Genomic DNA, 15121 nt, shown 5'->3' on the forward strand with positions numbered 1-15121 from the left:
CCCGCCTCCCTATTGGCTCGGCCCGCACCGCCGCGCGCTGATTGGGCGGCCGCCAGCGCCGCAGTTGCTAGGGGAGCCGGAGCGGGCGGCAGGCGCGGGGCTGGGGCACCGCAAGCCCAGGCAGCGCTGGGCCCCTCCGGGCCTCGCCGTCCGCGCTCTGCAGCCCGACCTGGCTGCGCACCCCTTCCGCGGAAACCGCGGAGCGTGGGGGGGGTTGGCCGGCCTGCTTCGTAGAGTCCGGGTCTGGGAAGCAGGACCGCGGGGAGAAGCAGCCCCTCCGTGGCTCCCAGCCTCCGCGCAGGACCTGCCTCAGCTTTGCGAGGCGAACGCGGGACGTAGCTTCCACCTTTGCCCGGTGAACGCCTCCGCCCGAGGTGGCCCCGCCGTGTGCCCTGCCTTGTCCCCTGCCTTGTCCCCCGCTTGCCCTCAGCCTGGTGCCAGCCCTGCGCGGGGTGGGTTGGGTTTCCTCTTCCTGCCCCTTAACAATCTTTGGAGTTACACCTTGACTTGCAGGCCGCAGGAGCCATCGGTAGGGCTCTGGTTAACTTTGCCTCAGTGCCTGCTTGAAAACGGTGTATCTCTGTTCATGTGCGGCGCATGCCGTTAGTTTGGATGTGACCGGGGCCTGGCTGCAGGGGGGCTTTTGCCGCTCGCCCCGCTGAGGAGGCAGAGGAAGAGCATCTGTCGAGTCCTTGAAGCAGAGGAGGCTCATGGGGCCGTACGGTTGAGCTCACCCGTTAGTTCTGCGTTTCTGTTCCTGTACCACCAAAAACCTCGTTCAGGCATACACAGCTGAAAGTCCCAGAGGCTCCCCCTACTCAGCTTTACCCTGAATGACTTCTCGGAGCCGGTGGCCTCGTGTTTTAAATGTCATCGCAGTTGTCGGCCTTTGCATGCAAGCCCATGAATGTGCCTGTAACAACAGAGCCACCAACAGAGCCACCATCGTTGTAAGGAAAAAAGACTGAATAATGAGATTATTGCAGTTTAAATTACTAAGCAACAGTCTCTCTGACAATGAACTTAGTAACGCTCTGCCATCTATTTAATCACACTAATGAGCCAGAACAACTCCACTTAGATACAAATTACTCTGCATTTCATTTAAATAAAGGTCAGAGAGCTAAAAGCCACACAAGCCACCACGATTCTGCTGTACAACGCACCCAGCAAAAGGCATCCTTTGTTTCCAGAAGGGACCCAGCCTTTCTGGCCACGGGCTGCTGAGGCAGGGCTGCGCACACAGAGCATCTCGCTCAAACCTCCCACCTCTGCTCCCCGACTGCTGGCCCCTAGGTAGGCCCAGGGCCTGTCTGGGAACGGCTCCTTGGTTTGGAGGGGTGAACACTGGTTCACCAAAGAGATAGGGCAAGAGATCTCAGATTTCTCCTTGTTCTAAAGTACGAGCACACGTACAGTCTTGTGTAAGAAACAATTATACCCCCTGGTTCTCACTGCTTAAAATACACCTCTCTTGTCCATCAGGCTGACAGTTGAAGCCACACAGGGCTGCCTGTTGAGAGTCTCCTTGTTTATCTGGCTGGCACCATCATTATTTTCTTAATTTCAAAATCTATTTTCATATGTGTCTCTCACCATTTAAAACTGGTGACTTTCTTTGGATATTTAAAGATTTTGTTTTAAATCCATGCCTCTTCGGGCTGAAGCTGGTAGTGAGAGAGCAGGTCTGTAATTTATTCAAGAGACTGGCAGTTATGGCTGGAGATTATTGACACATGCTACTAGTTTTAATCTTCGTTTGCAAGCCCAGAGCTGGTCCAGGGCTCATGTCTGATTTATGTTCCCCAGCCATGGGGAGAGGGGAGCTGAGGTGCCACCTGATGGGACCCCTCCCCAGTGAGTGGCTGCACGATCCCTCCAGAGGCTGGGAATATTCCCACATGCTCATGGCAGCATTAGGTTTCCTCAAGCCTTGCTCCTCGCTATGCTTCTTTCCGTTCCTCTTAATTAGTGGGGGAGCAATTCCAGGCTATGCCAGGCATCTCCTTCCTCGCCCGCGATCAGCTTCCCTGATACAGTTCATGCCTGTAATAAGACGTCAACATTGACCTCAGCTTGGCAAGCCTTTCATTCCCCCGCTGCCCTTGCCTGCACACGGCTCATGTTCACTTCCTAAACTTCCAGCTCCCCATCCCATCAGCTCTATCATGAACCTCCAGCTAACCATGCCCCCAGACACACAAGCAAGACTGATCCTTTGACTGCCTGGCACTCCAGCTGACCCCTCACCACCTCTTGAGAACATTTCACCCTGAGCAATGACATGAGGCTGTTGAATATAAGACGCTTAGCTCTAGGAGTCACTGCAATAGCAATGCTTGCTCCTCAGCACTCCTCCTCGCCGAGACAAAGGAGATGCAGTGTTTAAGCTGGTGAGGATCTGCTCACGCAGGCAGGCAGAAAGGTGCCTGTTTCTCCCACTGCCAAAATAATTCACAAAATGATTAGGCAATAACATCATGCTTCCACAAACACCTTCCTCTCACTTGTGTGCACTGTGTGTGCATGTGTATATATATATATAAAAAAATTTTTAAAGAGCTGGTGAAAAGTGCCAGATTGAAAGTTAAAGGAACAAGCACTTCCCGTTATTTACAGAACTGGTACAATATACAAAGTGGCAGAGCATACTTATCCCTCTTGGGCTATGTCAAATGCACGATCCATAGAAAACACCCCTGAGCACAAAGTTCATGCATATTCATTTTTTTCTCCCCTGATAAGGATCTAGGAACTGTTCCTTTTACAGGCAATGGGGGACTGTTATGAAGTTCCCTAGTTCAATATTATTCTTGCCATGATGAGCGTTGCAAAATTTTGTTTATATGAAAACTGAGACCCTGAATCAAAAAATATAACCCCCCCAAAATTCAGCCACTTGTCACCAAATCAGCCCAGTTCCAACCCAATACGGTTTTCTAACTGCATAGTCCTCACCCACAGTCTTAATCCTGTGCTTTGTCTGCATGGTGTGGTCCATGCCATTTTTATCGTGCCTGTGGTAGTTCAAATTAATGCACATGGTTCTAGTTATTATTTACTTGCAAAACATTTCATCAGATGATGTGTCTGATTCAGGACTCAAAAAGCCAGGCCACTAAAGAAGGACAGCACTTAATTTAATGAAGTAGCAGGGAAATGTCATGGTTTAAAGATGTCTTGCACGGAAATAGATTCCATGCTCTATCCTCAGTCCTCTCAGGGTCAAAAATAATAATTATGAGAATGGAGCTGGAAGAAGAAGGATAACGATGAGGTTTTTTGCGCGGGGCAGCAGCAAAGCCAGCTGCCTGAGCGCCAGCAGTTCAGCCGCCCACCAGGCAGGCCTGTCCCTTGCCAGGCACTTTCTATTACTCCTGAGCAATTACAAATTGATGGATGAGTCACAGAAGAAAAACACAACCGGACTTTGTTTACTGGGATGGAAGCTCAGCTCTGGGATTTCTCAAGAGCTGCAGAAATGGAGAGCTGACAGCTGCTGCTCTACGAGCCAGGGCGCGAGGGATCGCAGGTGAAGGATCTGTGCTTTCCTGCAAAAGTCTGTGATTAATGGAAAGGTTTTTCTCCACCCCAAGTTCCTTTTAACTGATCTGACCAGACCCAGGAACCACAAGCAAAAACATCTGTAACTTATGGTTTAAGGTGTAATTTGTTGGCTATGCTTCAGGCAAGCAGGGAGCACACGTGATCCACGGTGCGCTGAAAACGGGGACGGCGGCAGTGCCCAGCCAGGCGGGCTGCTCACCTGCCGGGAAAGGGCTGAATGCTACGCGGCTGCAGCCTGCTCCACTGTCCGGGGAAGATGCAGGAAAGCAATCAGAAAAGAGGGCAGCAACAAAGAGCTGCCTCTGAGCCAGCGACACATGCAGACAACACTCTGGCCTGTCCCAGGGAGATCTTCGGCCTCTTCAGAGAGTAAGGACTCTTGTCAGACCCATTCCTGGGTGTTCTGAATGAGCCCCCCAGCCCCAGAAAGCCTGCCTTGCCCGCTCAGCCATACTGAGCCCTGGAGACGGTGTCCGTGGGCTGCTAATGGAGATTCGGCTTGGGCTCTCAATAACAAAACGCCAGTTACTGCTGTGTCCCCTTGCTCCCCTCCTTTCATCAGTCCCGTCTGCTGAGGCTGTAACTCTCCAGCAGGACTCTCTTACCTAGTGAACTGCTGCCACAGCAGAATTCATGTGTTATCGTAGGATAAAACAATCACTTGCCAAAAAACACACGAAAAGAACAATACATAGATAGCAAGTGCCCAAAGGTTAGGAGAGGCCAGAGGGTTTTTTTCCACACAGTCTTTTCTAAGTTTTCCTGCGGGGCAAGGCAGAGCCTGTAAATGCACAGGCAGAGCTTCCTGTGGGACCCCACCTCCCAGCGCACACTGAAAACACTGGTGGCACGCAGCCGTGGCCACTCCGGCATGGTGGCATCACCCGCATGTGGTCTTCCAGCTCTTCTGGGAGAGGGCGCCGGGAATCTGTCAGGCTGGTGGGATGCGTGTTTGGGGCAGCTCACGGCCCTGCTGCAAACTCTGCAGCCAGAGTGAAAACCCAAATCCATAGGTTTGGGTCAGCCCCTTGCTCCGCACCAGTGCTGCCGTGCTCCGTGGGTGACCATCTCAGCAGCAGCTGAAGCTGGAAAGAGCCGGCAGTTTCGGTTTCCTCTTGTGCTCGCAGGCTGCGGCAGCTCCGTTCCCCAGCGCGTGCCCTCCTGCAGCTTCGCCGTCTGATTCTCCTTTTTCTGAGCCTCCCCCAGGCGCTCCTTGGTGAATAAATCCCTCCACTCCTTTCCCCATCCCACAGGGCCGGGCAGCAGCATAAGGGCCATTCCATCAGGCTGGAATAATTTTCTCTATTTGTGTTATTATTTGTGGAATAAGTATGTTTATCATGGTGGTGCTTAGGGCCAGACTCCCACATTTGGGACTGTGCTTTCCGCTCCAGGCTTTGCCCAGAGACCCTCGGTCTTTGTTGGTGCACCCAGACGTCGCCACGAAGCAGCTCGTGTGCTTGCCCCAAGGCACTGCTCTCTGCCCTCTATACACTCACAATTTCATGGCTTCACCTTCAGCAAAACAGCCCCAACTCCCCAGCATGCAAAGAGGAGCACGACTCAGAGCTGAAACTCCTCCGGGGAACATTTTGGGAACTTCCCAAGCCGGGTGATACTGGGTTTGGCTGGCATCCTGGAGTCGCACACCCTGCCACACCTACCCGCCTGGCACTGCCGAAATGTCACCAGTACTGCTCAGCACAGCACAGCAATGCAGACTATTTAGGACAGGGAAAAGCCAGTTCAGATATAAATATCAATCAAAATAAGTAAGCTTGTCCTTCAGGTGCTTTAAACCTGCCACCCCTAGCCTTCAATTTCCATTTTCGCTTCTACAGCCACTTTGCACAGCCTGGTTTTGCCCAGAGATACACCACAGATCCTGCTCCTGCTGCATTTCTGTGGGATCAGGGTCAGTCCCAGCAGACCCTTTGGGAGGCATCTGCAGGCAAGACAAGGTCAGAAGCTTTGGCTCAGCAGCTGCAGACATCCCTCATCGAGTCCCCCTGGGTGAAGAACGGGTTACAGAAAACTTCTCGTCCCCATTCAACAAATTTAATGCTTGCAAGATTTTGCACCACTAAGTCAAACAAGAGAAATAAATGCTGGCAAAAATAGTGATTGGGAGGGGACTGTCTGTATTTCACACATCACAGGGCGCCTTTTGTGCAGGAAGGAAAGGGCTCGTGATGCCTCACCGCCATCCATCTTGCCACAGATGGGCCAGGCACCGTCTGTGATACCTGCTTTCTTGCAGAAATCAAGTGTGGCTCTGGCTTGTGATGGCACAGACTCACCAGCAGCTCCATTCCCTGCCCACCAAGCCTGCAGCGACTGAATAACCCCAGGCTCATGCTACAGATGCTCCAGTACTAACCCCCCGCCACTGGAACCAAGGCCTCCCTCCCTTTCACCCTCCCTGGTCTGTCCCTGGAGGCAGCCCCCCATTGCTCTCTCATTTTATCTCCTGTGGAGAAGCTTGGGTGTGCTTTTCCTCCTGTTCCTTCCCCTTGCCTGCTCCTCCTGTTAGCTTTCCTCTGAGCAGCCACCTACCAGTCTGCCCCTTACTCCAGCCATCAGGGAGGAGATGATGCTGTGGAAGTCAGAACATACCCCCATGTATCTTTTAGCTTTGTAGATGAGCCTTTTCATTCCACCTGGAAGGGAAAAACTCTACCAGGTTCTCCTAAACAAGGAGGTCCAGCTCACCTCAGAATAAATCCTCTTTATTCATGGAAGAGCAAAATCCTTCCCCTCGATGGAGTTGTCCCCACTGAAGAGCTGACAGTGCTCGTGGCAGAGCCCGTGGTGCTGCGGGGCAGGCTGGCAGCGGCTGCGAGCTCCGGGGCTACAAGGCCCCCTCAGGGCCATGGCCATGCAGGGAAACTCAGCCTCGTGTGATGGGCCCATGGAGGAGCTGGCTCAGCTATTGCAGATTTCGTAGTTATTTCACAGGGGACTTCTTGAGCAGATTGCTCCACTTGATAACAGAACTGTCCTCTGCCAAAAAATGCTGTAATATGTGTGTCCATGGCTGGGACCTGCACTCTCCTGCTCCTTGCTGCAGGCTCTCCATCCTGCCCACCACCTGGCTATAGTTTTCCCCAGCAACTCTCCATGGCTAAGGGTACAAACCAGAAGACCCACACGAGAGTTGGGAAGGGTGGGGATAAGCGGTGCGCTCTCAGCTGGGATGAACATGCTCCATCATGTCTCCAGGGCCCAGGGAACCAGCAGCAGCAAGTGTTCCTGGCCCATTGCCCCTGGAGCATCAGGGCTCCAGGCAATGCCAAGATGATGGACTGAATCAGCATCGATTGGGAATGCAATTTCTTGTGAATTCAGCCCTCCCATCTATCCCTTCCCTGCAGTTTCTCCTGCTGCTTCAGGGACTCTTCCTCTGGCTATTTTTAGTGCTGGGTTACATCACTGCTAGCTTCTGCTGCTTTGAAACAGGCACTGGCTGTGAACATCCAGGCATCAGCGACCACAAGCTGCAGGGCTGTAAGGATGGGAACTTTATCACTCAGCCAGCAGATGACCAGGCTGCACTTGCAAGCTGCTGGATGGAGCCTGGTTTGGGGGAGCAAACAAGGAATATCTCAGCTGTGCTGGTGCCCGACGGGGAGAAGGAGCACCCTGCCATGAGAGCCCCCGCTTCCCCTGGGACCGGGGGATGCTTTCCGGCAGCACTGCTATTGCCTGGCTGTGCAATACCAAGCAAGTTAATTAATCCTCTGTGCTTCATCTCTTTCCAAAGAGAGAGTTTATGCTGACCTACTTCTTACAGAGAAATTTGCAAAGGGCTTCAATGTCTATGACAAGCAAGTGGCACCGAAAGTGCTAATTATGCTAGTTGTTCCCAGTACCCAGGCCACTGCAGAGCTGAAACAGCAGCAAGCAAACGCAGAACATCACGGCTCTGGACCAAGTAACAGAGAGAGCTTCTCCTGCAGGGAAGTCACGATTTCTAGCCTGGCAACTGCCTCTTGCTTTTGGGCAAGAGTGACTCACGTGTTGGCTGGCCACATGGAAGGGTGGCTCTGGCCATGAGATGGCATGAGCAGCCACGTGGCAAAGAGGAAGGTTTGCCTTGCTCCTCTTTGCAAAGGTGCTGTGCATCAGGCACTGGGGTACCGGCAGCCCCTGGGTGGAGAGCTGCTGGCAGCTAACGTGGGGCGAGCGATGCAGCCCCGGGGCAGTGAGGAGAGGCAGGGGATTTCCGCAGCCAGCCCTCGGCATGCCTGCAAGGCTGCAAATGCTGTGCGCTGACACTGTCACTGTACGTACCAGCACCTCTGGGGCCCCACGGGGGCTGCCTGAGCTATGGCAAACTTTAACCTCCCTTCTCCCCACCTCTCCATCTCTGAGCCCGCCTGATAGCCGGGGCTACAGAAACCTGCGCAGGAGCTATTAGCAGAAGTGAGGAAATAGGGGGATCCAACCTGGACGACCACCCTTCCCCAGCAGCATCCTGGTCCCCCCAGCCACCCTCTGCCCTCCCCCTGCATCCCAGCTGGCCAAAATCCCTCTCCCAGAAGACTCTGCCCAGAACAAGGGCCGGCGCTCTTAAAGAGGAAATTCTGAGTTAAATTCCTTCCTCCCGAGTCATTTGCAGAAGGGAACACTGTGTGCTCCCAGCACAGAGATGACGTCTTGCTGGCCTCCCGCCGCTCCTCGGCTGCCTGTCACCACGGGGCCAAGGCTCTCCCAGCGAGGCAGCAGGAGGGTTTGGCGATGGAGAAGGACTGGAGGGTGTATTCGTGCCCGGGGAAGGGCTGGCAGGGGGTGCATTGCAGCGGCGGGGGGCGAACGCCTCGCCAGAAAAGCCCTGCGTCCCCTGGAGGGAAGAGGATGCGGAAGGTCACTGGAGAGCTGCAAAGATCCCCTCCATCCCCCAAGGGAAAAGGAGTAGCAGAGTTACGCTGCAGATTATACGCGAGCCCAGCATAAAGCAGTTATTAATGAAGGCTCAGTAACCAAACCCAGGATTAAGTAGAAGGACCAAAGCCTCATCTGGTGCAAATGGCCACAGCTGTGTGGAGGCCCTGAGCCCCATACTAATTCCTCCTCAATTCCTCAGCAGGAACAATGAAACAGCTACAGCAGCCCAAGGAAGCTGTTCATTTTGTCTTTGCATTGAGCTGCTTAAAAAGTAAACACGGCATAAGGCCAGGCCTGCCAGCAGCTGTCGCCGACCTCAAAATCAAGGATGTTGTGGGCTGATCCTAAGTAGGGCAGGCTCGCAAGCAGAGCGGGCCCAGCAGCCACGCTAGAGATGGGAGGAACGTGAGCTGTGTTCGGGCTGCTGCCCCCCTCCCAGGCCAAATCTGTCAGCGGGGTCACAGAGCTGGTGAACTGATCTGAAAAAATATTCCCGACGATTTTCTCTCTCTCATCTCCGAGATGAGGCGAACGCTGCCCTGATCCGGGCAATCTGTGTAGGGATTATTAAACCAAACTCTATCTGGGCCAAGGTTAATGAAAGCCTGCAAAATCCTCCTGGCCACAGCGTTTTGGTTCCCTCATCGCAGGCGGCTTGGCGCTGTGCCGGCGGGGAGGCGCGAGGCCGGCGGCGTGCACGCGTGCCGTGAGCCGCAGGAAGCCAGCCGGGGCTCGCGCTGGGTTTCCTGTCCTCACAAAGGCGACGAGAGGCTCGCTTCGCCCTTGCTTGTGAAGCCGGCGGAGCACCTCTGCTGACAGCCGGCAGGGATTATTGTCGTCTGTTGTCGTCACCTCGCGGGGACGCGCTTTGTGGTGCTCGGAGAGGGCTGCAGCCCCCTCGGAGCGGCTCCAGCCCTGCTTGCCCCATCCGGGGCTTCTGGGGCAGAGCTCACACCACCCTGCGGCGGCCAGTGCCACCCAGGAGAGCCGCAGCTGATGGGCATCGCGGGCAGAGCCGGACTGCACCCGTGTGATGTGTGGGTACCCATCCAGGAGAGTTTTCCTCACTTGCCTGCAGAGTCCCAAATCCTGCATCTCTACTTGGGCAGCTTCAAGGCAGCCTCACTGCTGTGGGCTGTCCCAGGGAAGATGGGAAATGTGCTTAGGCTCTTTTCCCCCTTTATTTTAGGTGAACAGAGAAGTTCTTCAAAGTGTGGGTTTGTGGTTGTTTCACTTTCCTGCCTTTCTTATCCCTGAGGGCTTTGGAAATGGAGACCTGGGGGCATCACAGCGTGAGCTCACACATCCCTGCCCTGATGGGCTCCTTATTGCTGGAGCAGCTTCCAGCATCTCAGCCCTGATGTTAAAACCATTAAGTCTCTGGCCATCAACGCAAAGAAAAACTAGAAACCACAGCACAGCAGTAATCAGGGCAATAAGGTTTTCTGCTTCCACCAGCTTGAGGCTGCCCAGATCTTGCTGCCTAAATCTGCCAGGAAACCCAGCCTCTCCGGTCCCAGCCGCTTCCCCAGGGCTCTCACCGGGGTGCTTCCCTTCCAGTGCCAGCTCCTTAATAAATACTGGTTGTTCCCATCCCATTTCCCTCACGCCGGATGGTGACGCCAGCCCTGCTGGCAAGTGATCAATTCCCTATTCACCGAGTCACACAGATTCATCAAAAATCACCCCAGATCCATGGAGACAGGCTCCCCAAAGTGTCGGAGGAGGTTGAGAGCAGAGCTGCAGTGGTGGCCCACGGTCTGGAGATGCAGCCCCATGCAAGAGACTTGGCACCAGCCATCCGTCCTCACCCTGCATGGCAGGGCCAGGAGGAGCCACTGTGAATGAGCGAAGCAGAGCCCATACCTCATCTTTTGTCTCTTCAACATCCACCCTTAAATAATGCACAATTATCTGTTTACTTAAGAGCAAGGGTAATTAACCACCCAAATGGTGACCAAGGAATGTGAGAGTTACAATAGTCCCTATTATGGAGCAGATCCACTAAATGGAGATCATTGTTCTTCCTGGCCTTAAAAACCTGGCAGTACACCCCAGCACCTTCACCCACTGTGGACTGGCACTGAAAACATGCAGGGAACTGATATCCCTCAAGGGCAGCACTGGGAAGTGAGGCCAGCCGGGTCCATGGTCTCTGTGGCAGGACGGGAGCAGGGCAAAGCCACCAGCTTGCAAACATTTCTGTGCAACATAGGAATCGGTGCACAAGGTTTCCCAGCCCAGCTGATCACAGTGCTAATTTGAATGCTGTAAATATTTGACTTTCATTTGCAATTTAACCTCGCCTGCCTTCAGCTGAGAGTAATTTCCAAGTAAATGGCTGACTTCACCGCGCCTCGGGGGATATGAGCTGCATCGCCAGCCCCCACATTCCAAAGTCTGCAGAGACCGCTACCCCAGCAAACATCCCCAGCACCACAGGGCTCACGGTTGGGGTCAGCTCATCCCTGCTGGGATTTTCAGTGTCCATAACTTCCCAGGGTAGATTTCAATGGAGGAGGAAGAGGAGGCTGAAGGTCCCCATCAGCCCTGTGGACTCTGACTGCCATCCCAGCAAGGCTGTAGGCTCTGCTGGCACCTTCATCCTGCTCCGCATCTCGCAGCCACGCTGGGGGTATTTGTGTCACCAGGCCACCGTTATGGGATGCCAGTTGTATCATTGAGCTGTATTTCAGGAGGGACCCATTTGGCGGACGCGGCAGCCACCTGTGTTTACCCACTCCCATCTTGTGCTGGCACGCACACGATTACAGCTTTTGGTTTCAGCCTCACATCTATTTATATCAAACGCCTTTGAGTGATGTGCCACCGCCTCCCAGAAGTGTTGCTGTGCCAGGCCAGCCTACCTGGCACCTTCTCAGAGATGGCTGCAGGGTGACTCGATCACAGCCTGAGAGCACCTATGCAGGGAATAAAGCTCCTATGATGGTCTCCCTGCCATCCCTGGCACACTTACAGGGCTCCGAAGCTGCTCTCAGGAAATACGTTGGATGCTGCTGAGATGTGACCAAAGCACGGGATGCCAAGTGGCTGCATCATCCCCCTCCCCAGGGACAGGGACCTGCCACACTGCCCACCCACTCACAGCCGCTGTGCCGCAAGGTCACAGCCTGGACAGTTCTGCTCTGTAGCACCAGGACAGTGGGAGCCAGTCAGCAGTGCCCCGGCAAACAGCAGCAGGATTTGGGGGTCAGCACTCGGAGGACAGAAGAGATGTGGGTGAGCAGCAGAAAGGGATGCTGCAATGAGATTCAGTCAGAGGCACCCACAGAGCTACTGTCATCAAAAATAAAAGAAGGAAGTAGACCCAGACAAGCCCACCCACCCACTCACATTCCCACAGCCATAACGAAGTGTTATGCATCCCTGCCAGGAGGCTATCTGCTCACGTCACGCCTGGGTGAGAAACAGTAATGGTTGGGCACATGTAATCAGGAACAAACCCTATTTATAGCCACATATAATAAGCTGCTTCTGAGAGAAGATGAAAGGGAAGAAGATGAGTCAACGGGGTAAATGGGGCTGAACTTTCCTGCTAGAGGGGCAGTTGGTTCTTGTAAGGAGAGACATTACTGGGAGAGCTCTCCCTGGCAGCATCACTTTCAGTGGATAAAGGCTGACAGCCACGTCCTACGCAGGACACGTTCAACTCCTACGGAGGCAGCCCTTGGTGCACCCCTGGGGAGAAAAGCTAGGGCTGGCAGCCAGGCAGGGGGGTGGGCAGACCCAGCTACCGCGTTACGGCCCATTAGCGTCATCCTGCTCATCAGCTCCAGGCTTTCTCCTTCCCGGTGGTGGGAACAGGTAGGGGGCTTCAGCACCCCCCACTTGCACTGCCCCGGCTGCCTCGTGTGCTCTGTGCCCTTAGCAATGGTCCTGTGGGGATTCTCCGTGTCCCCACCCAGGCAACAAGGGCTCACACCGGGAGAGGGGACGTCTGCCCCAAACACAGCATAACCAAGCCTAGCTCCACAGAAAAGCAACCCAGAGCTCGGCCCATGAACCAGCCCACATGCGCCGGTGTAGGGAGGGTTAACCATCGGTGAGGGTCCCCATGGTCACAGCCCTGGGGACCACCAGGTCCCCTCCCCAGCTCAGCAAGCAGGCAGCCCCTGCCCAGCCCAGTGGCTCATTCAGCCAGCAGCTCATGCGGGGCTATTTTTAGCCTCTTCACTCAGCCTTTCATTTTAAAGCCACCCACGGGAAACATTTCCATTTTATCATGAAAACAACTCTGCTGCAAAAATAAATTATAAGGACATCAAAGCACTAAAATAAAGGGGGAAAAGAAAGGCCTCCTTACGGTGGGGAGTGGGGAGAGTAGAGGGGCAGCCCTGCTTCCTCCCAGCGGGTCGGATGCAAAGTGACCTCCTAGAGCTCTTTCAGGACAAAATAACAATGCAGCAAATGAGAAAAGCAAATTAAAATAAGAGAGGAGAGCTGCAGTGGTGAGCGGACGCACTGGCAGCAATGCAGCAAGCCCTCACAGGGCAGCTGGCTCTCTTCCATCTGAAATGGAGTGAGCCTTCCCCAGCCACCTAGGCCAGGATTTCGCCAGACTGCATCCAAGGGAAAGCCTGGCTGCATGTTACCGCTGCTCCAGGTACAGGCTCTGGGTCCCCCAACAGCTAATGAGGCTGTGGGACCACCCCCAGGGTCGCCATAGCCCCCCCAGCCCTTGAGTCCCTGCACCTTTCCAGATCATGAGGAAGCTGCTCTTGTTAATCTGATCCATCCCAGTACCTTTGCTAAACCATGGCATTGGGAGCACAATGTTTCTGCGCTGTAAAAATAGCCATGGATGTGCTGGGAACCGGGATGGGCTGCAGCCAGCACTGCCATCCTGCTGTCGTGCCAGCCGGCAGCACACATTCCCTCCCTTGGCTGGCAAAACTGGGAACACCCCGAGCACAGGGTGATGCCAGGGTCACCCCAAACTCCGTGCGGTCCCCCATTGAACCGGAATGCTGGGGGATGTCCTGGAGACCCTCTGTGCTCCTTCCCCATCCCTGCGACCCCAGGGAGGATCTTCTGCACCACAAACAGCCATACCAACACGCTCCTTGCCAAGCACTAACTCATGCCCGTGCCAAGCACGGGGCAGGCAGCAGAGATGCCCTCGCTGCCCTCACAATGGCTGCGGGGAGCACAGCCTTTAAACGAGGGCGGGCAAGCCAAGAGCCTGACCTCTGTTTGACATCACGGCGGGTGAAACCCAAACCTCGACCAACAGTGCCTATTACCTAATTAATAGGTTATAATATGCCAGAGGAAACGAACCTTTCCCAGCCCAGTGGCAAGGGCTCTTGCAGGGGGGAGGAGGAGGCAACTGCCCATGCCCCCACACTAGTATTCACTTGTGCAACACAGCCCCGCTGGGCAGGAGCAAGTTCTGGGTTTGACTGTGCCAGTTTCAGCAATTCAAAGCCTTCAGCCCCCTGCAGAAACCGCACAGGGAGAAATCCAGAGAGAAGCAAGGCACAGGGCAGCCCTTGTCCTCTGCCTGGGCTCTCACGGTGGCCACCACCGCCCTCGCAGCACCCGGGCAAAATTGGCCGTCATCTGCCAGCACACTGGGGAGAAGCCACAGAGAAGTCACCCCCTGGGCTGATGACGCATGGAGCAAAACCCAAAGCCTCTTCCCTCTGGCCAGGCACACTCACGACTCCTCCTGGTGTGGGGTCCTGCACATCAGGAGCCAAGCGGGCTGCAGGGACCATTTAATTGTGGTTTGCGAGGCGTCCCCCTGCGCTGATGCTGTGGGAGGCAGCGGTGTCCCAAACCCAACGGATGTGCCATCACCTCCCCACTGTGCAGCTCAGTGGGGACCAGGCTGCGCTTGCTTTCCCCAGGGAATGACTTGAGTCAAACACTTAAAGATTTTCCAGGAAAAAAGCCCTGCACTGATGCTCCCCCTCCACAGCCGTCTGACACTGGAGCCAGCCAATGGCTTCCCTAAGAGACTCACCCACCCCAGGGTCCTCTGTCCTGGGCAGGGCTGAGCCACACTACCGCAGCAGCAGCTCTGGGTTACGCCAGCTCCTGCTCCAGTGGCAGCCCCAGAGCATCCCAGGGGATGCATCGCTGTCCCTTGGGTCTGCCGGGCAGCCCTGGTCCCAGGTGTGCTCCCTCATGCCCCACACTGGGGGGGTTCCTCTCAGGGTTTATAGGAGCAATCATCACCCTAAACACTGCCATCGGCTCTTTGCTGGCCACGGAGCCCCGTCAGCCAGCGCAAGCCCAGGCATGGCCAGCTGCAGTAACCGCCCTGGACAAGAGCTGCAGTATGTCCTCCCTGGGATGCCCACAGCTTTGCCATCCGCCCCGGGGGTCCGCGCTGTCCCCCTCTCTGCCAGGTGACACTGGCATGTGACAGGGCTTGCCAAGGATGTGCCTGGGACAGGCAGCCACACTGCTCAGGCTGCCTGGCGCAGAGAGGGGCTGCACCACGATAGGTGTCCCCCCACATCCCAGGGGCTCTTGGGGGCTGCGCACCCAGTGGAGAGCAGCAGGGCTCACGTACTGCAAAACCAGTCCCTGCAGCCGAGCGCCGCCATGGCTGCGTACCGCCGTGGGCTCCGCTTCTCGCCGGCAGCCTGGCACGCAGGATTTAGTGCTGGTGACTTAGATAGGGCTTGTCAGCAGA

General features: G+C 55.1%; 1 long non-coding RNA gene across 1 annotated transcript in view; it reads left to right on the plus strand.

Annotated features, from left to right (window-relative positions):
- Nucleotides 1-9996, plus strand: part of LOC104834627 — a 25312-nt gene extending 15316 nt beyond the window's left edge. Inside the window, exons 2-5 of the long non-coding RNA XR_774644.1 lie at nt 1486-1492; nt 8129-8135; nt 9139-9147; nt 9987-9996. This is a non-coding gene — a long non-coding RNA (uncharacterized LOC104834627). The remainder of the gene's footprint in view (nt 1-1485; nt 1493-8128; nt 8136-9138; nt 9148-9986) is intronic.
- The last annotated feature ends 5125 nt before the right edge of the window (nt 9997-15121 follow it).

The sequence above is a fragment of the Haliaeetus leucocephalus genome, unplaced genomic scaffold (assembly GCF_000737465.1).
Source record: "Haliaeetus leucocephalus isolate CR32 unplaced genomic scaffold, Haliaeetus_leucocephalus-4.0 Scaffold2, whole genome shotgun sequence".
NCBI lineage: Eukaryota > Metazoa > Chordata > Aves > Accipitriformes > Accipitridae > Haliaeetus > Haliaeetus leucocephalus.